Below are 24,766 nucleotides of genomic sequence, written 5' to 3' on the forward strand. Positions count from 1 at the left end.
AACCAGGGATAAACACATCCAGCTAACCTAACCAGACTGTCCCTATATTATCCAAGTCCCTTATCCAAGCAATATCTTACTGTCATTGGTCCAGCTCAGTTCTCTCATTCCAGCAGCTCTGACTCTTTCTTTCCTCTAAGACTCTGGTTGGTGGCTGGATTCTTTCCTTCCTTCTCTCTTCCCCTGTACCTCTCTGCCCTTTTCTTTTATTTTCTAAAAAATAGTTTGTCTCTCTCCCCAGCTCCAACCAATCAGAAGGATAGTTTCTCATTCATTTCTGCAAACTAAGGTTCTGTTTCCTGAGTTAAAATGTGTTTCTCTTCCTCTCGCCTTCTGTTGAATTTTATAATCTCCTATGTCCTGAGCAAAACTTTCTGTCCTTTATATTCTGTTTACTAAACTACTTACCTTTTGGCTGAATCTGACTACCACACACATGACCCCATAATATCCTACAACCAAAATTTAAAAATGTGGAGGAGAGTTCTGTTCCTTCACATCATGATTCTCTTCCTCCACCCTTCTCTCACACATACAAAGTGGCCAGATTACAAGCCTGTTAAAATTTCTGAGCCAGTGGGAGAAGATACAGCCACTGCACCTGCTCTACCCTGACCCACCACACCAATCCCTTCCCCCACAGCAGCTGGTCCAGTAGCTCCAGTTTAACCCAACTGCAACAGGAAAAGGTAGGAGCAGGCAATACAAATGGACCAGGGGAGGAGAAGGGCTAGGGTTCTCAATGTTTCAGTCGGCCTTTACAAGAAAGCTTCATCTGCCAAAATGATCAGGTGAAGATTTTTATGGCATGGAGGTGAATGTCATCATTTGCTAATTCCTGCAGATCAATCTGCCATAAAGAAACTTTTGCAGAGGCCACTTGAACCGTTGGCAGCCCTACACAGGATAAGAGAATCCATGGGTTCAACCTCTTATATTGTTGCAGAAGTGCTCAGGAGAAAGACAAGATCTCCAGATTGCAACCTGGCAAACCTTTTCACTGAGTCATAGTGAGGTCACACAAGATAAAGAATGCAAAGCACTTTGTACATCAAATTTCTATATAAATGACAAGCAATAATACTGTAGCTAGCTACCAATTTCCCCACAAGTGGGAAAATGGACATTTTGTGTTTATGTATGTCACACCATTTAGCTCAATGCAGATTTAAAATTCTCCTTTGCCATGTAGGAAGGTTTTTCTTTTTGTTTGGGTCTGGAAAAAAAGAAAGGGAAAAAAATTGCCAGATGGTAACCATCAGTGTAGCACACTGCATTTTGGGTAAGCCTTTCACAAAATATAATTCTTTCCAAGTTTAGGTTGGTATGACAATCAAGCGATCTGCTAATTGCTGGTTAAATAGGGTTTAAAAAACCAGAGCTACTCTATTGCACTGATAGCATTGCCGTAAACAACTGTGTACATCTCTTCATTGCAGGGCATGTGTTTTAAAATAAACTCTCAAAACAATCAGTGATTTGCCTCTATGCTCGTGTGTGTCCTTAAAATTCAGGAAAAGCTACTGCCTTTATTAAATCTCCTTGCTTACATGTTCTGGGAGGCCACCGGCCATTAATGAAGGTGACTAGGTCCAGATTCTAAGATTGTTTTTGTACTTTTAAGGTCGCAATCCTAAACACGCTTACAATGGGAGTAAGCCCCATTGATCTCAATGGGACTTAATGTTTGAGTAAGCATGCATAGAACTGCAACATAAAAGTCGAAGGTAAGGGACAACTCCCACCAGGTATCCTGCAATGCAGCACTATGCTGGGAAAACATAGCATTTGTCAAAAGTGTCCCTTCTGTGCAATTTTTAAAGGTGCCAAAGCCTTCTCAGGATCTGCAGTTGGCAGACTTATATATAAAGAAACATCAGGATTCTGGATAAGACACTCAAGCGTTCCAGCAACCTTAGCTTAGTGGTAAAGTACTTGCTTTGCTTGCAAGAACTTCCACATTAATTCCTGGCATCTACAGATAAGGCTGGGAAGGAGTCCTGTTTGAATACCTGGAGAGTTACTACCAGTTACTACAGGCAGTTCTAAGATAGATGAACCAGTAGTCTGCCTCGATAAAAGGAAGCTTTCTATGTTTCTAGCAAATGGGGCTGTGGAGACATGACGATGGACTTCTCAGCCACACACACACACAAACCCATAAACCACTCAGTGCTGAGGCAGTTCATGCCAATTGCTCTAGGGAACCTGGAAAAGCCACACCTGAAGACAAGATGTTGAAAGGTATGAATGTGTACTACAATCCAAATTTTGAAGAAGAGACTCATTGAATGCGGTTTATATTCAGGAGGACCTGATCAATTGCAAGATTGAATCGGCAGTTAACTGGGATGAGTTGCCTTATCTGTAGTGTGCTGCTTCCTCTCATGCCTGAGTGATCTGAAGTAGCATTCATATGTTTTAGACCCACAAACTAGGGATGTATGGATTGCATAAAATCCATTCCGTCTGTGTTTCATGAATCATCAGGTGCCTTTTGTCCTGCAGTCCTCCCATTGATGGAATCGAGGGGGCGGGGGGCAAATTTGTGAAAAAACTGCATATGCAAAAATGCACAAATTCCCCCAAAATGCGCAAAATCCCCCCAAATGTGCATTTTCGCACTTTGGCCTATGGGGAAATGCCCATTTTTGGCCAGGTTTTTTGCATATTTTTTAGGGATGTACGAAAGTCACTTACCTTTTCGCAGGGGTGATTCGCGGTGCGGGGGAGGCGCTCCACACCTCCCCCCGAAATCCTAACCCAGCCAGCTCCACTCTGCGGCAACTCTGCGGAGCCGCCAGCCAGGTGCATTCGCAGACGTATGGAGCCTGTGGACGCAAATGGCGGCGGCTACAGCGGCCGCCATTTGCGTTCATGTTTTTGGCCGTGATAGACTACGTAAATATTTATGTAGCCTATCACGGCCTCCGCAGGGACGCAAATGGTGTCCCTGTGTTAGCTGTGATAGGCTATGTAAGTATTTACGTAGCCTATCACAGTCTAAATGGGGAAGCGAATGGCAGACGCAGACGCGGCCACCTTTCACAAAGCAGCACAAATGGCACCAAGTAAGTGCTCCATTTTGCGTGCCTTTCACAGGGTTGTGGGGTGGGGGGCTTTGTTCTGCCATGGATTTCAGGGGGGGGCAGAATGCACTGGCATTTGGCCTCACTGAGATCCATGGCGGAATTCTCTGACATCCCTAATATTTTTTAATGACGAAATTCATGCAAAATCAGAAAGTTAGGAAAATGGTCTGCAGGTCCGTGGGATCTGCCCAACAGGGGAAAAGCTGGTCCACTGTGGCATCTACCAGTTGGATTGATCAAAATCTGGTTTGATCAAAATCTGAACTCATTTGGTTCCATTGCAGAGATTTCTCCAACATCCCCACCACAGACCACTTTCAAAACTGCTATACAATGCCAGACACAATATTACTATTTTCTCCATCTATAGCTATCACTCTGTGTGTGTTTTCTTCATCTCCTTCTCGTCTTTTCTCAAATAAAAATCTTTAGGATGTGATGGTGCTAAGGATGTCCATTGCTGTGGAATCCAGCCATATGAGGGCTTGATGGACTGCCAGTGAGCTCCCGACTCATCTACCATTCCTGGGGCAAGTTGTGGGGCTTTTTTCCCAAAATCAGGAACTTTTTCATTTAAAAAAAAAAAAAAACGTAAATAGAAATGTCTGCAAATTGCAGGGAGCAAATTATGCAAATTACAGCCAACATTCTCGTAAATCATGCAAATTACACCCCACAATTTGTGCACATTTCTATTTATGTAAAAAAAAAAATTAAAAAACCCAAAAAATCCTCGAGCTGGCCCAACTCAATACAGATTAAGTGAGGCCACCTCCTGGAGAAATGAGCCAAAATCTGGGGGGCCGAGCTAATGAAAGTTTGGTGAGCTCCACCTCCCTCCCACCCCCCAAATGGATTCCTCCAACATCCCTAGATGGTGCTACTGGTCATGTGATGCACACATTGAAGATAAATGATTAAGAGCCAGTGATGTGTGAATCAGCGGAACTTGAGTGTACCAAAGTTCTCCAAATTCTAGCTCCAAGCTCATTCTAACTTGAGTCCATATCACATTGTGAGCTTTGGTTGTTGTTGTTTTTCACATGAAAATCCATGTGCATCAGTTGTGCACATCTTTGAAACATATGCATTGTTCTCCCTTTCATTAAAGAGTATTTGTGCATATTTTTTTCAAATGTACGCAGGCTGTAGAACATTTTTTTTTTTTGGTCCACAAATCACATTCCAAGCTTGGAAATCTATGGATTTCGACCTGCAGATTGCGTCCAAGTCTGTATTTGGTCCAGAAGGCATGAACTGGGTAAATCCTGATTAAAAAATGAGCTGAAATGAATTTCTCATACATCCCTGCTGAGGTGATTATTTATTTTAAAATAAATAATCATTTATTTTAAAATAAATAATCATTTATTTTAATGATAAAGTAAAATCCCTATTTTACTTTATCATTGTTGTGTCCCTTGTTATCTCCTGCTCCCCAGCTACGTGTGGGTCAGTCCTTAAGAGATGATGTGAATGATCTTACTTTAGGACTGAGGTAGAGGGAGAGACAGAGACGGGGATGATGACATTTGAGTACTTTCCACTGAACTGATACTCTGGTTCTGAATGAAGCACTTCAAAACCCAGTGAGCAACCCCAGGTACAGGAAGTGGCAGTTGTTGTACCTTTAGGGATGTCCATTGCTGGGAAATCTGGCCCTTTGTGGACTCGCTGGGTTTCCGTGGCACCCCCTACTCGGGTTGCATTTGCAAGCCGAGCCACAGGGTTTTCCAGAAATCCAGGAACTCTCTGTTTTTAAAAATTTGTGTAAATCAACATTTGAGTAAACGAAGGTAATAACTTCTGTAATTTGGGCAAATGTCAGCTGTGATTTGCATGATTTGCACAAATTATACAAATCAGCCAAAATTTATGCAAATTATGCAAATGGCAGCTACAATTTGAGCAAATGTCTATTTCTGCCATTTATTTTTTTTTTAAAGGAAAATCAGCCAGCTGGTCCAACTAGTTGTGGACCAAGTCAGGCCAGTACGTGGAGGACAGGATGGAGACAGAGGGCCAAGCCAATGAAAGCTCATCAAGCTCCACCCCACAACCGGATTCCTCCAACATCCCTATTTACCATAGCTCAGTTGTAGAGCACATGCTTTGCAGGTTGAAGGACCCATGTTCAATGCCTGGCATCTCCTGTTAAAAGGATCAGGTAGCAGGTGATGGTAAACAACTCTGCCTGTGACCTTGGACAGCCACTGCCATGCAGAACTGGCAATACTGGGCTAGAGGAGGAAATAGCCTGGCCTGGGATAAGCCAGCTTCTGATGCCTCTGTGCACTCTGGTTAGCAGCATGGCTCCCCATCGCCAGCTGCTTGCCTGGCTCAGATACTTTTGGAGGTCACTTGGATGCTCCCTCAGATCCCAAGGTGGCTGACGAGTGAAGCTCCATTTCCCCTTGTTCAAGCATTTTCTCCCAGCTCCCATGTTCCCAGCTCAGCTCCTGTTGGTGGCAGAGAGGAATGAGGCTCTGACAAGGCCATCCCACAGCCTGCTTTCCAAGGCTAGCACCATCCATCTCAGCTCTAACTCGTGACTCCAGAGAGGTGGGAGGGAGCCAGAGATCTGCCTCTTCCCTTTACCTGCTTCCTTGAACCTTTGCTGTTGTCAGCAAGGCATTAACATTCTGTAAAAGCATCTGCTCTGGTTGCAGCAGCTCCTGGTGGAAAGGTATGGGTCAGGCTTCTGTGACATCTTCCTTTAGGCTCTTTTCAAGAAAAGCAACAATTAACCAGACCTCCCAGCTTCCTGGGACAGGGAATGACATCCATAAGGTTGTGTGTCCATGCCAGTGGTCCTTGTGTTATTTGTTTGACTTTTGCCCAGCATGGTTCCATTTCTTTTCTATGCTGCTCTTTTTATAGCTGGCAGTCCACAGGCAGAAAGATAATCACAGGAATACTCAGAGTTCTGGGAGGGTCTGGAGCTCAGTAGTTGAGCTTTGCATACAGCAGGTCTCACATTCAATCTAGAGATGGGTGAGAATTTTGTTTCAGTTTTGATAAGGATTTATCAACATTTGCAAATTCCTTCATATTAGGGGTGGAAAGAACTTGACATTAAAAAAAAATGGGGGAGAAACTGAAACGGAGAGATTCAGAGCCTTTCTACACGAGGCTTTTATTGTGCACTTGTGATTTCTCACTCAGGCTGGTTTGTGGGTCCTTTACATGATGTTGTCATCTTTCAAGTCCTCTCCTGTGCTTTGCAACCATTACCATGTTTGTTTGTTTGTTTTCCTAACAAGGAAAGTCTAGTATTTTTTTCTGAATGGCGTTATAGAAACCTAGTGTACTTGTGCAATTCCACTATACCACATGACCACCTAGTGGTTGTATAATGGGACATATAGAAAGGAACAGAGAGAGAAAAAACCCTGTGGTGGGGGAGGAAACCATGTGTAAAGGATACTGTCTTAATCCCACAAAGAATCCAGAAGCAGAAGCCTCAGTAAAGGTTAAAAGCCTCATGTAGAAAAGCCCTCAGCCATCCAGAAAAAAGGCTTTCAGTGCTTACCTCTTAAAAGCCTGGGTTTGAATCCCTGTGTGTTCAACCAGGTGGTGCTGAATCAGGGTAGCCACCTCATTTTTCTAACAGACTCCTCATCTTTAATAGTTAAATGACAGGCAGGTAAAACATGGCCCTGTCCACACCGGGAATAGCTGTACCTGCTGGTGCAGATGGGTGAGAATTTTGTTCAGTTTGTTTTCAATAAGAATTTACCAATATTTGCAAATGTCTTCATATCCTCAACAGAAAGTACTTGATATTTAAAACATTTGAATGCAGGAGAAAGTGAAACTGACAGATTTGTCCATCCTTAATTCAGTTCCCAACATCTCCAGTAAAAAGAATAAGGTAGCAGGTGATGGGAAAGATAGAGAGACCTCTACCTGAGAGCCCTGGAGACCCACTGCCAGTCCAGTCAGAGCAGGAATGTGTTAGGGATGTCAGAGGAATCTGTTTGGGGGGTGGAACTAGGCAGGTTTTCAACAGCTCAGCCCCCCAGAGTCCGACCCGATCATCTGTGAGTTGGCCTAACTCGGCATGTGACAAGTTGGGCTAACCCACAGATTTTTTAGGAGGCTTTGTAAAATTCATGATTTGCGCAAAACCGCAGCCTTAAATAAAGCAATTCGCACAAAATTGTGGCTGTAAAAGGTCTAATTTCTGCAAATTAGACCATTTACAGCCACAATTTTGTGCAAGTTAGACTATTTACTGCCATGATTTTGCACAATTTACAGGCATGATTTTGCACTAGTTTCAGCCACGACAGGCCCACAATTTTGTGCAAAAAAAACTTGGTAAAAGTCCCGGGTCTTGGGAACTATTGCACAGCTCGGCTCACAAATGCAAGCCGGGCCAGGTCCATTGTGGGGATCCATCAGGCCCCAAAAGGGCCAGAGTTCCCCAGGATGGACAACCTTGCAATGTATGAGAAATTTCCTTCCATTCATTTTTTATCAGGATTTATCAGGTTTACCCCTTCTGGACCAAACAGAGACACATACATGATCTGTGGACAAAGTCTGTACATTTCAGAGCTTGAAATGTGATTTGTAGACCCTTTCCCCCCCCCAAGAATGTTCAACAGCATGTGTACATTTGAAAAATGCACATGCAAAACTGAGTACTTCTGAAAAATGCACACAAATATGCTTTAATCACTGGAAGAAGAATGTGTACATTTCAAAGATACCGCACAAATGATGCATACATTTGGGAAAATATGCACAAAAACAGGCACGGATAAATAGTCTGACCTGGTATAAGCCAGTTTCCAGTGAGTTGCATCCTATGGGCTGTATCCAGTCTTAGCCTATCTTAGGCACCATTCATTTCCATCGGCCTACTCTAAGTAGGACAAACATTGGATATACCCTCTGTTCGGCATTCTAGCCTGTTGGTTATAATGGCAAGTTGAATTGCTTACTGATGAGCAGATCTGCTTGAGGGTACGTCAGCCACTACACTTGACAGCCTGAGAAGCACTTGTTCATGAGTAGACCCACTTTCAAGTAGGTGGTGTACCAACCTATTACTTACAGCCAGTTGTGTCAGCTTATTGCTTGAAATGGAGGGCCCGGGAGGAGGTAGTGTGCCAACTGAAACAGTAGGCTGGCATGCTTACTCATCGTGACTAAATCCACTCAAGGGTTGTCATTTCAGTTGGCCAGTTTTTGTTTTTGTTTAAAAAAAAATCCTCAAAAGCTTCCTTGCTGTTCTGCCATTAAAAATATGCTTAATATGGCTTACAATCTCTGATTTAAAATAACGTCTCAGTTCAAAATAAATTGAAACTCCGTTCAAGGCAGCAGCACAAACAGTGTCAGATAAAACAACCAAGTAATAATATGTGAGCAATAAAAACAAAGCATCCATATTTAGAGGTCACAGCAGGATCCAAGCGGTGCAATAGCTAAAGGTAAAAATGAAAATCCAAACAGTGAAGACTAGAAGTTAAAAGTATAAAGAGTTAAATGACTGATAGAACAAAAACATCTTTACCAGATATCCAGAATAGTACAGACTAGATACCTGGCAGGTCTGCTGGAGCTGTGAGGTTGGATCCAGACTTAGTCATCCTTGGAGTAGACCCATTGAAATCAATGGGGCTGAAGTTAGTCTTGTATAAGTTAAGACCCATTTATTTTAATGGGTATATGGTAAGTATAGCTAAGCCTGGATCCAACCCATGATTTCCAAATCAGTGGGTTCCAAAGCATGGATCAAACTGTACATGGAGGGGGAAACCAAAGCAGAACTTAATCATTGGACTTGCATGAGAGAATGTTGTTGACAGTGTCTGCCCAGGCTATGCAAAGAACAGTGCAGGAAAAATCACTCAATCAATACTGTATATCAGTACTGATTTTCCTGTAATAAAGCCTAGACATGGAGCCCACATAAGGGACACCAGCTATTTAAGTCCCAGGACTTACTTTCAAAGTCTGCAGGAGGATATGTGGCAATGGAGAGGCATGGAAACAGGAAGAGAGGCACATGTGAGGAGGATGACAGGAATGTTTGAGGCTGGTTCAGTAGGAACAGGGGGTAGGAACAAAGAGTTTTCACAATGAAAGGAAGTAAGCAATCAGGTCCTCCAAGGATCAGTACTAGGAGTAATGCTATTTAACTTGCAGCTAGGGATGTCATGAGAGCCCATGGGGGGGGCGGGGGGACTGGAGTCCGACAGACTCCCCCTTGCCTGCCCTCCTGTAGCCTGCCCACTGAACCGCAGGCCACTCACAGCAAGCGCCCAGCAGTTGCCCCATCCTCCTACCGAGCCGCCATTGTGCACCACAATGGCAGCTCAAGCATTTCTCGGCAGGTAATGTCGTGCAATTGGTGGCCATGAAGGGAATTCATGCCTGTAATGTTGCGTCTGTGGGCCTTTCACAGCTGCCAATTACGCAACATTACCAACCTGGATGCACCCGAGCCGCCATTGTTGCGCACAGTGGTGGCTCACCAGGAGGATGGGTGGCCCTGCGGCTTTGTCAGGCACTTGCCGGGCTGTGATGAAGATTGTGTGGTGCCATGAGCAGGGGCTCGGCAAGCATCCGACTAAGCCAAGCGCAGGTGAGTCCATCCATCCCTACTTGCAGCCCGGTCCTATATATTTAAAAGTAAGCTAGCTCCTAAATGGAACCAAGTGCCAGGATGAAGTCGGATTGGTCCCATTGGACATATGTCACATTGGGCATACGTCAACTGCGCTGCCTCCTGGTCCATTTGCCATTTATTGTTTGTCTGTTTATTTCATTTCATTTCTATACTGCCCAATAGCCGAGGCTCTCTGGGCGGTTTATTATTTAAGTTTATAGCCCACTGTGAAGAAACTGAGGTAAAAGTTTAACTGTCATGTTTTGTCATGACTAAAAGAAGGAATGGGTTAAAAGTAGAAGGAAAAAATGTGTGCCTTACCAGAAGTTTATACCTGAAGAGACATAAAGTGTAAATATGGTCTGCTGGTGGAGTGGCAGTTACTGTTACCACTGAGAGGTGAATATGAGGCCAGGTCTTATATATGGGAAGGTAGGATCGAAATTGATACCCGTTGATTGGAGAAAAACTGAACATTCTAAAGATGTCTATTGGTCCTGATTATGGACGATGGAATGTTAGCCACACCAAGGCTGATTGGCTGGAGGGTTCTGACTGGAGCAAATATAAGGAGCTGTTGAGAGGGGAGAGTTTGGCTAGAGAATTTTGCTTGAGGGAGAGTCATCAGGAGGTGTCTTTGTGAGATGCTGGAGATCCTGAGGAAGATGTCAGCCAGGCAGAAGAGCAGCTGCAAGACTAGGAAGCCCATCTGAGAGCACATGAGGCTGAAGCTGAAAGAGGTCTTCAAGCAAGGAGAGGAAAACTCCTGGAGCAGCCTTCAGAGGAAAGAGCTGAACCATGAATGTCAGCTGCTGCTGCTGCTGCTGCTGGTCTGAAGACAGAGCAGCTGCTGGACCAAACTAAAGACTTCAGAGGAAGCCTGGTGAACAGCCTTAAAGGTTTCAGGTAAAAGTTAAACCCTACCAGAAAGAAGACTGCCTTTCAAGCCCTCATTGCTAGGCCTTTGAGGCCACTGTGGTGGAGCTTGATAAGGGAAGTGAGTTAAGTTTGGTTAAGGTTAGGAACCGGGGCTTCTAACACCTGATTGGTGGTAACAGTAGCAATATAGAAGCCCTATTTTTAAAGTAACAGTATAGAAACCTTGTCTGTAGAGTAACAGCAATTGTAAATAATACGCTTTCTTGTTTTATTTCTTTTAAATAATATACTATATATATTATATATATAAAATATATGTATTATATATATATATATATATATATATATATATATATATATAATTAATATATTCACTTTCCTTGTACCTCTGTCTGTTTTGTCTTGTACCTTAATGACCAGCTACCTAAGGCGTATATTAATAAAGGGGTGTAGTTTTATGGTGGCAGTAGAAGGGAAGGGAGGAATTGCCCAGTGGTTGAGGCTCACCCTTCACAAGTGGTGGCTGTAGCAGTGGGAATGACCCAGTAAGAAGAGGCATTCCTCCACTTTGGTGTTAGCAGTAGAATTGCCCTAGAATAGAGGGTCCCATCTAGGCTAGTTCCTTCACTGCCACCATCACCTTATAGTTCCAGAGTGGGGTATATACATATCAATAAAACAATAACAACAACTTAAACCCACCAAAGACTTAACTCAATAAAACAGTTTCACCGCAAGGAGGAAAAAAATGATCTCATATCATTCATCCACTTCTTTAGGCCTGGGTAAAGAGTTGCATCTTCTAGACTTGCTGGCAGAATGCATACAGTGAAGGCACCAGATGCACCTCAGACAGAAGGGAATTCCACAACATGGGGCCACCACAAAAAAGGCCCTTTCGCATGTCACTGCCCCATGAAATCTCCAAGGGTGGCATCATTATCATTATCATCATCATCATTATATTTATATCCCACATTTTTCCTACTACTGGGACTCAAGACAGCTTTACAACATTAAAAAACTCTACAGTAAAACATATAAATAGAAGTATACAAAAGTTAAAAATATAATTAAATCATCAATAATATTATAATTGTATAAAATATCAAAATTTTAAAAGACAGCAACAGTATAAACAATAGTATCAAGCCATCATATTCTCACAGGTCCAGACTATCTATCCCCAAAGGTCTGCCAGAACAAAAAAGTTTTTGCCTGCCTGCAGAAACATACCAAGGAGGGTACCACTCTCACCTCCCTGGGAAGGGAGTTCCAGAGTACTGATAACAGGGACTCTCTGTGCTGATCATAAAACTCAGGCTGGCCTATAGAGGGGGAGGCACTCTTTCAGATATTGGAACCCAAGTCATGAGCACCTTGAATTGGTCTCAGAACCAAATTGGCAACCAGTGCATATCCTTTATGATTGCAACCCTACCAGTTCTGTCAACACCCAGGCTGTTATGTTCTGCAGCTTCTGAACCACCTTCAAGGGCAGCCCCACAAAAAGTGTATTGCAATTTTCCAGTCTGGAGGATACCAGAGCATGGATCACTGTGTCCAAAGCATCTCTGTCCAGGAAGGGCCATAGCTAGTGAACCTGCCAGAACTAAAAATAGGCACTCCTAGCCACCAAGGCCACCTGGGCCTCATGACAATGATGAATTAGGGAGATTCCCCAAGCTATGTTCCTGCTCCTTCCAGAAGAATGCCACCCAGTCCAGAACAGACTGTCTTACCACCTCCTGGACTCAAAAGCTCAGAACACACAGTACCCCCATCTTATCTGGATTCAAGTTCAACTTATTGGCCTGGTACCACCATCACACGGAACGTCCATCTGACATACAGGTGTTCCCATCGGGCACAAACTTAAGGTGCCCTGAAAGAACTTTTTCTTCCATCTCCTTTTTCATGCCTTCAGACTCTAGGTTTGGTTCTCCTGTCTCCTCCACCTCACCTTTTCTCCCCAATGGTTCAGAAAAGGGGGAGTATTATCCTTTCTGAGCCTGTGTGGTTTACACAGCCCAGAAGCCTATAATTAGCCCTAATTACCAGAATCGCAGGTTCATTTCGGCAGATCTATGTCACGGAGCACTCAACAGACGGTGTCAAAAAATACCAATTATCTCTGTGGCGGCTGCTCGTGTGCTAAAGAGAAAGATGGGAGATCAGGCGGATGGACAAATGGACAAATGGGAAAAATAATGAGTAAAAGGAGGCCAAGACAAATCAGTTCAGCTGATCTCTCACTTCCTCAGCACTCTGTCCTGTCCTGACCTCCTCTGGCTTTCCTACTGCTTCCATTCTGCCTTGTGCCACTTTACAATTGCCTCCCTGGGAAAGGAAGGAGAAAGGTCAAATACCAACAGTATGTTTTCCCTCTGATTTGAAGCCCTTTAGGGTGGCCATGTGTCCTAAACTACAGAGAACAGTTGTCTACTTGAACAGCTGTCAGAGGACTGTTGTCTATTTGAAGGTGTCCTCTGTTTGAAGGCCAGGCCAATCCAAGTCTGATTTAAAGAACCAGTGGTGTGGTGGAGCCAAATCTCACATGGATGCAACACCAGCACATTTTGATTAGCAGGGAAGCTGATGTCATCTGCCACCCCCCTCAGAATTCTCTGTTCCCTCTGAGCTTAGCGGCAATCCTCACAGTAGCTGGGGAAAATGAATTTTCACAGTAACAATATATTGTTCCCTGTTGAAATACAAAGTATTATGAGGTTGCTTGCTTTTGAATGGGCAATTAAGCTTTACAAAAACCTGTTCTAGGTGGAGATGAAAACTGCAAGTGGATTGCTGAAATGGATCAACACACCTGCCTGAATTTTTGGACTCTCCATGGGGGCGTGGCTGTGGCAACTATCATGATGAGCGTCTGTACTTCAGAATTTACCACTACATCATTTTAAAGAAGAACCATAAGAAGGGAGAGCCAGCAGGGGCATTGAAGTTACCCATCAGCAGTGAGCACCTGTATTGTATTTCCATGTAAATTATATTCACTACATCTAAGTTAGCTTATGCGATTCTTTTGAAAATCTGTGTCCTCTTTTTTTGGTAATGCATTTCCTCTGTTTTGACATCGTGGAGGTGGCCATCCTATCCAGCCACCATGGGGATATGGAACAGAATATCGACAGAATGGACACATGGAGCCAGTGTATCCAGAGTCTAGGCACCTCCAAATGGCTTGAGGTTTCCTGAAAACATGCCCTCCTAAATCCATCCATCTGGCCAGTTTTTCTGGCTGACTTTGTATAGGACACACAGGCTGTTTTAAAAACTATTTGGTGGTAGCTTAAAATAGGATGCCATTGTGGGCCAGTCAGTTTTATTTATAAAAGAGAGAATTCAGCCCCTGAGCCTGCCAGGAAGCTATGACCTTTGACATGGAAGCTCTTCAGTTACGTTATGTTATTGTTCAGAGTTCTAGTATTTAAAGGTATGGTATACTATCCTCATCACGCCTTCTAAGCCTACCTGGGCTGCAGTTACTTAACTATGTTGGAAGTATATTCTGTACCTGCTCCAAAGCACTACATTACTTCACATATTTCAAGGACTTCAGTCAGTCAGAGCAAGTTGAAGGGCAGAACCCTATTTACTCCTGTCCCAGATTAAGCCCTGGGATCATGATGGAGTCAGCCTGAGTTCAATCCCACCCCCAGCCAAGGATTCAGTGGTTGTCTATTGGCCAGACAAACTGTCAGTTTCATGATTAAAAAAATAGCAAATTACTTGCTTCACACATTACATTGAGGATAAAGGTGATGAATTTTTCACATTTATTATTCATTTATTATTTAAAATATGGATGTCCCACCTCTGATTGCAGGCCTCCAAGGTGACTTACATACAACAAATGTAAGGGTTTTTTGGGTTTTTTTTAAAGGCAAAGGTGACTGGAAAAGGTGGTATGCTCCAATTGCTGTGCCTATGGCCACGTGGCAAAATACCACCCCCCACCCCCACCCCCATGATTTCATCTCTGGTGGTGGAACACCCTCTCTTGGACATCTGCATAGTCCACAACTCCTTGCTTTTCCTGGCAGAGGTGGTAACTGAAGCAGTGAAGGGGTGACGGTGTTTTTAATTGTCCACTCATCAGGCTTTAGATTGCATACGGGCTGCAGTCCTAAAGCCACTTCATATTATGCCTAAGTAATCATACTTTGGACCGGATTGTGAAAAAAATGCTACCTGCTTTTCAGCATTAAAAACAGGCCACCTCACTGCTGAGCTGTCTACAAATGTACAAATTGACTTCTGGGTACAATCCAAAGTGCTGTGATTATCTATAAAGCTCTAAAGGACCCGGCTCCTGCACATCCCAAGCAACACCCACCTCTCCGCATGGGTGCCCATTGAGATCCGACACAGGGACCTCGGTTTGGGACCCCATCGCAAACAAGAAGGCCCTGCTCCAAGATAACTAGAGTTGCCACCTCACAACCGGGACTCCGGACATATTCCTTTACATCTCCTAATGCAACAGGAAAGGAGGCAGCCATCCTTGCCCCTGTCTGTTCCTTCCAGTCTCCCATTAGCCCCCTCCTCCCCATGCTGTGCTGAGCAGGGATTCAGGAGTGCTGAATCCCTGCTCAGATGACAGGTGACAGATGGCAGGAAAGGGGCCACAGCTGCCTTGTTTTTGGCTGCATTAGGAACATCTCCAGGTCCAAGTTAGAAGGTGATGACTCCAGTTATCCTGGAGCAGAGCCTTCTCTGAGGTGGCGTCATCCTTGCAGAACCGATAAGCGATGACATCAGCCTTGGTAGGTGCCTGCAGTCATTCCATAGAGGCCATGAGATGTTCTTATTCATATGAGTGGTCAACCTGTAACCTTTGACTTGCTCACAATGTTTCTGACCCTTTTTGCTATGGCAGGTTATTGTTTTTGGATGCTCTGGCCCTCGGGCGGACCTGCTGCCATGTTTGGGGCCTGGAAGGAGGAGCTTCCCTTCATCACAGATGGCCCAGCCATCCCAGGCATGACAGAAAGCCCCCATCTACAGCAGCCTCCCCCAACCTGGTGCCCTCCAGGCTGGCTGGGGGATGCTGGGAGGAGTTGCAATCCAATACATCTGATCTACTGTGTGAGGCTCAACGTCCTTCTCTGAGCCATGTAAACAGTTTTACCAAAAGCCCTCGGCCTGCGTCAGCCTTGTCTATTCCTGCTCTCCCTTTGTGGCACATAACCCGGATGAGGACTGCATGGAGAGTTCTGAAGGGCAGCCAAGGATCTCTTTCCCTCCCAGGCTCAAGACTACAAGAAACAACTCCTTGCCTTGGCATTTCCCTGTAACTAACTGTGCTTAGGAAGGCCTGTGCCATTTGGCACCGCTGAAGATGTGCAAGCTGGGGTAAACACCCATGTAGAAAAATTGATAGGAGACCACTCTTTCCTGCTTACCTGGCTCTCCCCTTCCTTCTTCTCCAGGTTCTGCTGGAAAGCTCTAGGCCTACATGAGCAAAATGGAAGAAACTGCATAACCGAAACAGTGCCGATGGCTGCTGAAGATGATGACAAAGCCCCTGGCTAGCAGAAGTCCAACAATCAGACCTCCCCCCCCCACCATTCACACACAGACACTAAATTCCAGCCCCCCCCTCCCCCACACACACCCTTTGCATTCGGAGACCCGCATCTGCACATCTGAAATTATTCATATCCTGACCCTCTGGCCTCTGCAGCATTCTGGGCAACATCCCTGTCTCTCCCCTCTTGCATCGTCAGTCAGAAGCCTGAGCAAAAGCGAGGCAAGCAGGACAGAGCACTGGGCCGGAAAATTGGGTACAGACGCAGCAATGAATTCTTAATGTCATCTTTTCTGGCTAGACATATTTTGTTGTTTGGTATGGTTTTCTTCATTTTCATTATTTTTTTGTTAAAAAAAAATAAAATGCTGATGCTCTCAATTCATTTCCTGAGGCGGCGGCACTGACCAGTCTGTGTCACGCTCCCAGCCCATGACTGCCTCCAGGCTTTGGCAGTGACAGCACTTTAAAGCCACAACGAAGCATGTTGTTGGCCCTTTGGGACTTGGAGTGTATTTTCCCCGCCTGCATAAACTCTTGGAAATGCGTTCTTTTCCCCCAAGTCAGGGGTGGGGAACTGTTTTTTCTACCAAGGCCCATTAACCAAAAGGGGGAGAGGGGACCCAAAGTCAGGAGCCGCCCCCTTACATTAACTGAATTAATTACTAGAATTAATTGACTGTCTTATAAATACCATAAACATATAAAAGCACTGTAATGCTGTGGAAAATTGTGCTGGGGTTTGCCATCTTCTGAGGCACTGGCTACTCGAGTTGGGATTCACTGTCAAACACGTACAATGCTATAACTATCCCAGGAGAGGGAGGGCGGTAAAGACACACACCTGTTCTTTCATCAGGGAATGTCTGTATCTATAGATATAAAGTTTTCCAATGTTAGTTAATGGAGTAGTTGGTGCCAGTCACTGGGATCTCTGCAAGCAAATTGTTGCCTCACCCCCTTTTTAGTAGGATTTCATTCCAGGTAAACTGAGCGGGACCTTGAACCTGGGCTTCCACAGTCCAACATTCTAACCACTACTCCACACTGGCTCCACTTGCTGGACAAGATGACCTCCAAGATACCTTCCAACTCTACCATCCTATGATCCTTCACCATGAAATCAGGGTCATTTTGGGTTTTGTAGCTGCTTCACCCAGCCAAGTTGATTCTGACCTGGAGGGAAGAAATTGAATTGCTGGAATCAAAGAAGAGTGGCTAATGTCTCCAAGCAGCCCAGTTTGTGACTAGAGAAAGCCCAGCAAGCATCATACGTTTATTGTGGCCAGACCCTATGCATATGTACACAGTGATGGGCCCATAGAGCTCTAGGGCAGAGTGCATGTGTTGCATGGAGGAAGTGTAATAAAAATGTAACCTAAAAGCCATTGTATGTGTCTTAAGCAGCATGTAGTATTGTAAGAGCTGCGCATGCCTGGAATGAGTGAGCAGTAACCCTAAGATAAAGTAGCTAGGCAAACTGCTAGCAACCAACCAAAGTGACACGCTAGCTAAGGAATGCAAGCTGAGATGATAAAACTGTAGTGCGGGAGTTGCCCAGGGTCGACTCTGCTTTTGGTCGTGAGCTCCTTTGTCGAACTGTTTGCAAACAATAAAATATAGTTGGACCCAGCCTGAAGCTGACTTTCCTCTTTGGGGCAAATTGGACTAGCCTCCAGGGGGCGAAACTAGCATTTTGTGCAACAATCTGGCAAGCTAGTCAAGAGTCCCCTTGGATCACCCTGGGGTTGAATGACAAGACTGGCGAGGGTGCCTGTGGGGCGTGCCGGACCGCCTTTGAGGTCTGCCACGGCTAGGGATGTATGAAATGTACTTACCTTTCCACGGATTATGTTTATGGGGGGGGGAGGCATTCCGTTCCTCCCCCCTAGAATCCTCGATGGCCGGCTGTGCTCCGCGGTGGCTCCCCCCCCGTCGTACGCAAATGGCGGCGGCTACAGCTATTTGGCGTACGCAAATGGCGGCGGCTACGGCTATTTGCCGCCATTTGCGTTCCCTATTTTTCATTGTCTTAGTCTACGTAAATATTTACATAGACTAAGACAGCAAAACTGAGGGGGAACACAAATAGAAAAGCGGATGCTATTTGCGTTCCCCCTTAGTTTCGCCGTCTTAGTCTACGTAAATGTTTACGTAGACTAAGACAACCAAAAATAGGGAACACAAATGGCGGCGGCCATAGCCACAGCCATTTGCGTACACATTGTTTTTTGGGTTTTTTAACCCAGATGTGATAGGCTACGTAAGTCTTTACGTAGCCTATCACGGCTGAATACAGGGACACAAACGGCAGTGGCTACAGCCACCACCATTTGCATCCCTGCTAGCCAGCGGCCGGATGTCTGGCTGCTGGCGGAGCCGGCCAGCGGCTCTGCGGAATCCCCGCGGAGCGGAGCCGGCCAGCCAGGATTCCGGGGGAAGGACGGAGCGCCTCCCCCCCCCCCCGCGGAACCCGGCAGAGCTATAGTAGCCATAAAAAAGGGTGAAGCCCCCATATGAAGCTTCAACAAAAATATTACCCACTAGAAGTGGACAATTAAAATAAAAAAGGCTTTTCTTAAATTGAAGCAAGCCTTAATATCACCAGTTAGCCTTATCAGACCCCAGATCATGAAATTTTTAGATGCTTTGATGAAGCCAAAAGAAGTAGCTATGGTTAGGGATGTCAGAGAATTTTGCCACGAATCTCGGGGAGGCCGAATGCCAGTGCATTCAGCCCCCTGAAATCGGTGGCGGAACGGTCTGCCCCCCCGCCCCGCCCGGGACAGGACTTACCTTGGGCGGATCTTCCTGGTGGCAGCGGCTCTGGCGGCGGTGCAGCGGCGGCGGCAGCAGCTGGTCTTCCGACCGGCTGCTACCACCGCCATTTCCAGTTAAAACAAAAACAAAAAAACATGATAGGCTACATAAAGTTTTACGTAGCCTATCACGGCTAGATTTTTAAAAAACACCGTGATAGGCTACGTAAATGTTTACATAGCCTATGCCTATCACGGCTGATTTAAAAGGGGAAAAAAAACGCGCGTACGCAAATGGCGGCACCCATGGGCGCCGCCATTTGCGTTCCCTATTTTGGCACATCTTAGTCTACGTAAACGTTTACGTAGACTAAGACGGCGAAAATAAGGGGAACGCACATAGCGCAGCATCTACGCTATTTGCATTCCCCTTATTTTCGCCGTCTTAGTCTACGTAAATGTTTACGTAGACTAAGACGTGCCAAAATAAGGAACGCAAATGCGTACGCACGTTGTTGTTGTTGTTGCTTTAAGTCAGCTGTGATAGGCTACGTAAACATTTATGTAGCCTATCACAGTGTTTTTTTAAAACCTAGCCGTGATAGGCTATGTAAATCTTTACGTAGCCTATCACTTTTTTTGTTTTTTTAACCTGGAAATGGTGGCGGCGGCAGCCGGTCAGAAGACCGGCCGCCACAGCTGCCGCCGCCGCCGAACCACCGCCGGAGCCGCCGCCGGAGCCACCACCACCAGGAAGATCCGCCCAAGGTAAGTCCCATCCCGGGGGGAGGGCCGTTCTGCCACCGATTTCGGGGGGCCGAATGCGCTGGCATTCGGCCTCCCCGAGATCCGTGGCGGAACTTTTGTACATCCCGAGTGAGCAGTAACCCTAAGTTAAGGTAGCTAAGCAAACTGCTAGTAACCAATCAAAGTGACATGCTAGCTAAGGAATGCAAGCTGAGGTGATAAAACTGTAGTGCGGGAGTTGCCCAGGGTCAACTCTGCTTTTGAGCGTGAGCTCCTTTGTCGAACTGTTTGCAAACACTAAAATCGAGTTGGACCCAGCCTGAAGTTGACTCTCCTCTTTGGGGCAAATTGGACTAGCCTCCAGGGGGCGAAACTAGCATTTTGTGCAACAAAAGTGCCAGGCTCACTCCCTGGGATATCCAGCTAAAAACCACCTCAGATCTGCAAAAAGGCCTCTCTCTGCCCAGGAACCCAGAGAGCCACTGCCAGTTAGAGTAGACAAAATGTGGGTGAATGGACCAAGATGCTGACTCAGTATAAAGCACATTCATTTGCAAAGCAGGCTAAATCAAGAGTGGCCTAGCGGCTTCTGTTAGAACCCTCCTGTGACAGGAGGGTGGCCGCTTACACACTGCCATAAAAGAGGAAATGCATCCCCCAAAATGAAGAGACATTTGCATAATATTTGCATATGCTAATTAATATGTTTGGATGCAAATTTATACATAATTATTATAATTTAAATAGAAATACAATGCATCTCACCATAGTGGGGGAGGTTGTGACCACACGTGCCTGCTGCTCAGTCGGCTGTCCAGGTATTAAGTGCTGGTGGACAACTTCAGGGTCCCTGATCCCTTTCCTTGTGGTTTCTTACTTTTAAAGCAGACTTGGACTGGACAGCTCTTCAAATGTAGCACCTGACACACCCTGCTGCCCCCTGCAATGTGTCCCAAATTATTTTTGTTTTTAGAAACAAAATGGTTGTCCATAGCAGCTACAGAGGGCTAAAAGGGACAGATTTAGCTTGCTATCAAGCTAAATTTGCCTGTTTCAGTGCTTCATAGCTGCTACAGAGCACTCACGGGGTCAAATTTATCTTGATAGCAAGCTAAATTTAACCCTTTTAGCACTATTGAGTGCTATGCAGCCGTTTGCCACTGAATTTTGCTGGCAACTGGTCATTCTATATCCCCCTCCCCTCAGTGTGGCCTGCAGGGGCAAAAATGGCCACAAACTTCCCACAGTTCCTCATCCCTGATAAAGAAGATGCCTTCAAATAGAGGACTGTCCTTTTAAAAGCCAGACACATGGCCACCCTATATGGCACTCAACTTTCATTTCAAAAAGAGCACAGGTGTCTTGAGGGAAATGTGTGTGAGTGCGTGTGTGTGTGTGTGTGTGTATGTGTGCAAAAATGAACAATGGCCTCACAGGTCAAATAAGAAGCCATCACATTTCCTGTAATGTCTTGATGCTTATAACTATTTGAAAATAATGATATGTTAATATAATATAGCCCTTCCGGAAACAGAATTCTCTGTAAAGGACAGTCTTTGAGTTGTTTTCACCAGACCAGTGTATTTCGTTTGGATATTCTGATAGTGTTTCCTGATAGCCTTTTGATTTTCTGCCTTTAACAGATCAAAGGGTGTGTGTGTGTGTGTATGAAGTCTTTATGCAAATATAAATAGGACATGGAAAGAACCAGATAATTGAGGAAGCTGCACGTTGGGTCATTTTCAAATAGGGCACTCATTTAAAAAGACTTTATATCTTGCACACTTCAAAGGGGGGGGGGTAGTTTCACAATATGACTTTCGAAGAAACTTGAGCTATATTAGCCAGTCAAACTTAAGACATGAATGAAACAACCAGCTGCCCTCTGCTTCTGAGCTTTTTCTTTCTTCAGAGTTTGTAAACAACCATGCTTCATGATGGTCATGTCTCCCCAAACCATATCTGCATTTCCATGATGCCTCACTTCCTCCGTCCACACACCAGGTTGTTACTAGAGGCAGGCAGACTATCAACAGGCTGCTAGATTCCCCAAACACAGTACCTATCGTTAAGAAGAAGAGCTCAAAATGTCAAGCTTACATTGTTAACGTCTGCTTCCAGAAAGATTTAATAGTATGACTTGCCCCAATAATCATGTTTTATAGGGTGTTGTAAATATGCAGGCATCAGGCATTTTATATCCCATGATTTGTATGCCCATCACATGTCTTTCTTGTTTATGATTTTTAATGCATGCAATCTTCATGTCCTCTTAGGGCCAAAACAGAGATTATTTTACATCCCTTTCAAGCAGCTATGCCTTTTTTTCATTTTCACTCTAGAGTAGGCCTATTTTGGATCTTAAAAGCCCCCTCATCACCCATGCTGAAATGGAGAAATGGAGTAGCACTCATAGTCAATAAAAGGGTGGGAAAAGTAGTACTGGGGTACAATCTCAAAAACGATAGAATGATCTCAGTATGAATCCAAGGCAAACCATTCAACATCACAGTAATTCAAGTCTATGCCCCAACCACTGAGGCCGAAGAAGCTGAGGCTGATCGGTTCTATGAAGACCTACAGCACCTTCTAGAACTAACACCAAAAAAAAAAAAAGACGTCCTTTTCATCATAGGGGATTGGAATGCTAAAGTAGGAAGTCAAGAAATCACCAGGATAACAGGCAAGCATGGCCTTGGTGTACAAAATGAAGCAGGACAAAGGCTAATAGAGTTTTGCCAAGAGAACACGCTGATCATAGCAAACAGTCTTTTCCAGCAGCACAAGAGGCGACTCTACACATGGACATCACCAGATGGTCAATATCAAAATCAGATTGATTATGTACTTAAAGATGGAGAAGCTCTATACAGTCAGTAAAAACAAGACCTGGAGCTGACTGTGGCTCAGATCATGAGCTTCTTGTTGCAAAATTTTGGCTTAAATTGAAGAACATAGGGAAAACCACTAAACCATTCAGGTATGACCTAAATCATATCCCTTATGAATATACAGTGGAGGTGAGGAATAGATTTAAGAGATTAGACCTGATAGACAGAGTGCCTCAGGAACTATGGACAGAGGTCCGTAACATTGTTCAGGAGGCAGCAACGAAATCCATCCCAAAGAAAAAGAAATGCAAGAAAGCCAAGTGGCTGTCTGATGAGGCTTTACAAGTAGCTGAGGAAAGAAGGGAAGCGCAAAACAAGGGAGAAAGGGGAAGATCTATCCAACTGAATGCAGAGTTCCAGAGAATAGCAAGGAGAGACAAGAAGGCCTTCTTAAATAAACAATGCAAAGAAATGGAGGAAAACAATAGAATGGGAAAGACTAGAGATATTTTCAAGAAAATCAGAGATTCAAGGGAATGTTTTGTGCAAAGATGGGCAAGATAAAGGACAAAGAAGGCAGGGACCTAACAGAAGCAGATGAGATTAAGAAGAGGTGGAAAGAATACACAGAAGAACCATACAGGAAAGATCTTAATGACCTTGATAGCCATGATAGTGCGCTCACTGAACTTGAGCCGGACATCCTAGAGAGTGAAGTCAAGTGGGCCTTAGGACTAGGAAGCATGACTAACAAGAAAGCTAGCGGAGATGACAGTATTCCAGCTGAGCTATTTAAAATCCTAAAAGATGATGCTGTTAAAGTGCTGCGCTCAATATGCCAACAAATTTGGAACACTCAACAGTGGCCACAAGACTGGAAAAGGTCAGTTTACATTCCAATTCCAAAGAAGGGCAACGCCAAAGAGTGTTCAAACTACCATACAGTTGCACTCATTTCACATGCCGGCAAGGTTATGCTCAAAATCCTACAAGCTAGGCTTCAGCAGCATGTGAACCGAGAACTACCGGAAGTACAAGCGGGGTTTCGAAGAGGCAGAGGAACTAGAGATCAAATCGCCAACATTCGCTGGATCATGGAGACAGCAAGAGAATTCCAGAAAAATGTCTATTTCTGCTTCATTGACTACGCTAAAACTTTTGACTGTGTGGATCACAACAAACTGTGGCATATTCTTAAAGAGATGAGAGTACCAGACCACCTTACCTGAGAAACCTGTACGAGGGTCAAGAAGCAACAGTAAGAACCGGACATGGAACAACGAGTTGGTTCAGAATTGGGAAAGGAGTACGACAAGGCTGTATATTGTCACCCTGCTTATTTAACTTATATGCAGAGTACATCATGAGAAACGCCGGGTTGGATGAATCACAGATCAGAATTAAGATTGCCGGGAGAATTATCAACAACCTCAGATATGCAGACGATACCACCCTAATGGCAGAAAGCAAAGAGGATCTAAAGACTAAAGAGCCTCTTGTTGAGGGTGAAAGTGGAGAGTGCAAAAGCTGGTTTGAAACTCAACATTAAAAAAATGAAGATCATGGCATCTGGCCCCATCACTTCCTGGCATATAGAAGGGGAAGAAATGGAAGCAGTGACAGATTTTACTTTCTTGGGCTCCAAGATCACCGCAGACGGTGACTGTAGCCATGAAATTAAAAGACGCTTGCTCCTTGGGAGGAAAGCTATGGCAAACCTAGACACCATAATAAGAAGCAGAGACATCACCTTGCCGACAAAGGTCCGTATAATCAAAGCTATGGTTTTCCCAGTAGTAACATATGGCTGTGAGAGCTGGACTATAAGGAAGGCTGAGCGCCGAAGAATTGCTGCTTTTGAACTGTGGTACTGGAGAAGACTCTTATGAGTCCCCTGGACTGCAAGGAGGTCAAATCAGTCCATCCTAAAGGAAATCAACCCTGAGTGCTCATTGGAAGGACAGATACTGAAGCTGAAGCTCAAATATTTTGGCCACCTAATGCGAAAACTCCCTGGAAAAGACCCTGATGCTGGGAAAGATTGAAGGCAAAAGGAGAAGGGGACGGCAGAGGATGAGATGGCTAGATAGCATCAGCAATGAATATGAACTTGAGCACACTCCGGGAGAGAGCAGAGGACAGGAAGGCCTGGCATGCTATGGTCCATGGGGTCACTATTCTGAAATAAGCCACATCAAGTTCAATGGGGCTTACTCCCAGATAAGTGAATAGGACTGCAGCCTGAATGACTAAGGACACAAACCTATGCATGTTTAGACAGAAAA

General features: G+C 44.8%; 1 long non-coding RNA gene across 1 annotated transcript in view; it reads right to left on the reverse strand.

Moving 5' to 3' along the window:
* LOC146339596 (uncharacterized) overlaps nt 1-20,627 on the reverse strand; it is a 52,769-nt gene extending 32,142 nt beyond the window's left edge. The window contains exons 1-3 of the long non-coding RNA XR_014784564.1: nt 20,416-20,627; nt 16,989-17,320; nt 16,020-16,068 (exon numbers count right to left, since the gene is read on the reverse strand). This is a non-coding gene — a long non-coding RNA (uncharacterized LOC146339596). The remainder of the gene's footprint in view (nt 1-16,019; nt 16,069-16,988; nt 17,321-20,415) is intronic.
* Nucleotides 20,628-24,766: the final 4,139 nt, after the last annotated feature.

Source organism: Heloderma suspectum, chromosome 7 (assembly GCF_057233095.1).
Source record: "Heloderma suspectum isolate Gila_16-S chromosome 7, 16-S_ref, whole genome shotgun sequence".
Taxonomy (NCBI): domain Eukaryota; kingdom Metazoa; phylum Chordata; class Lepidosauria; order Squamata; family Helodermatidae; genus Heloderma; species Heloderma suspectum.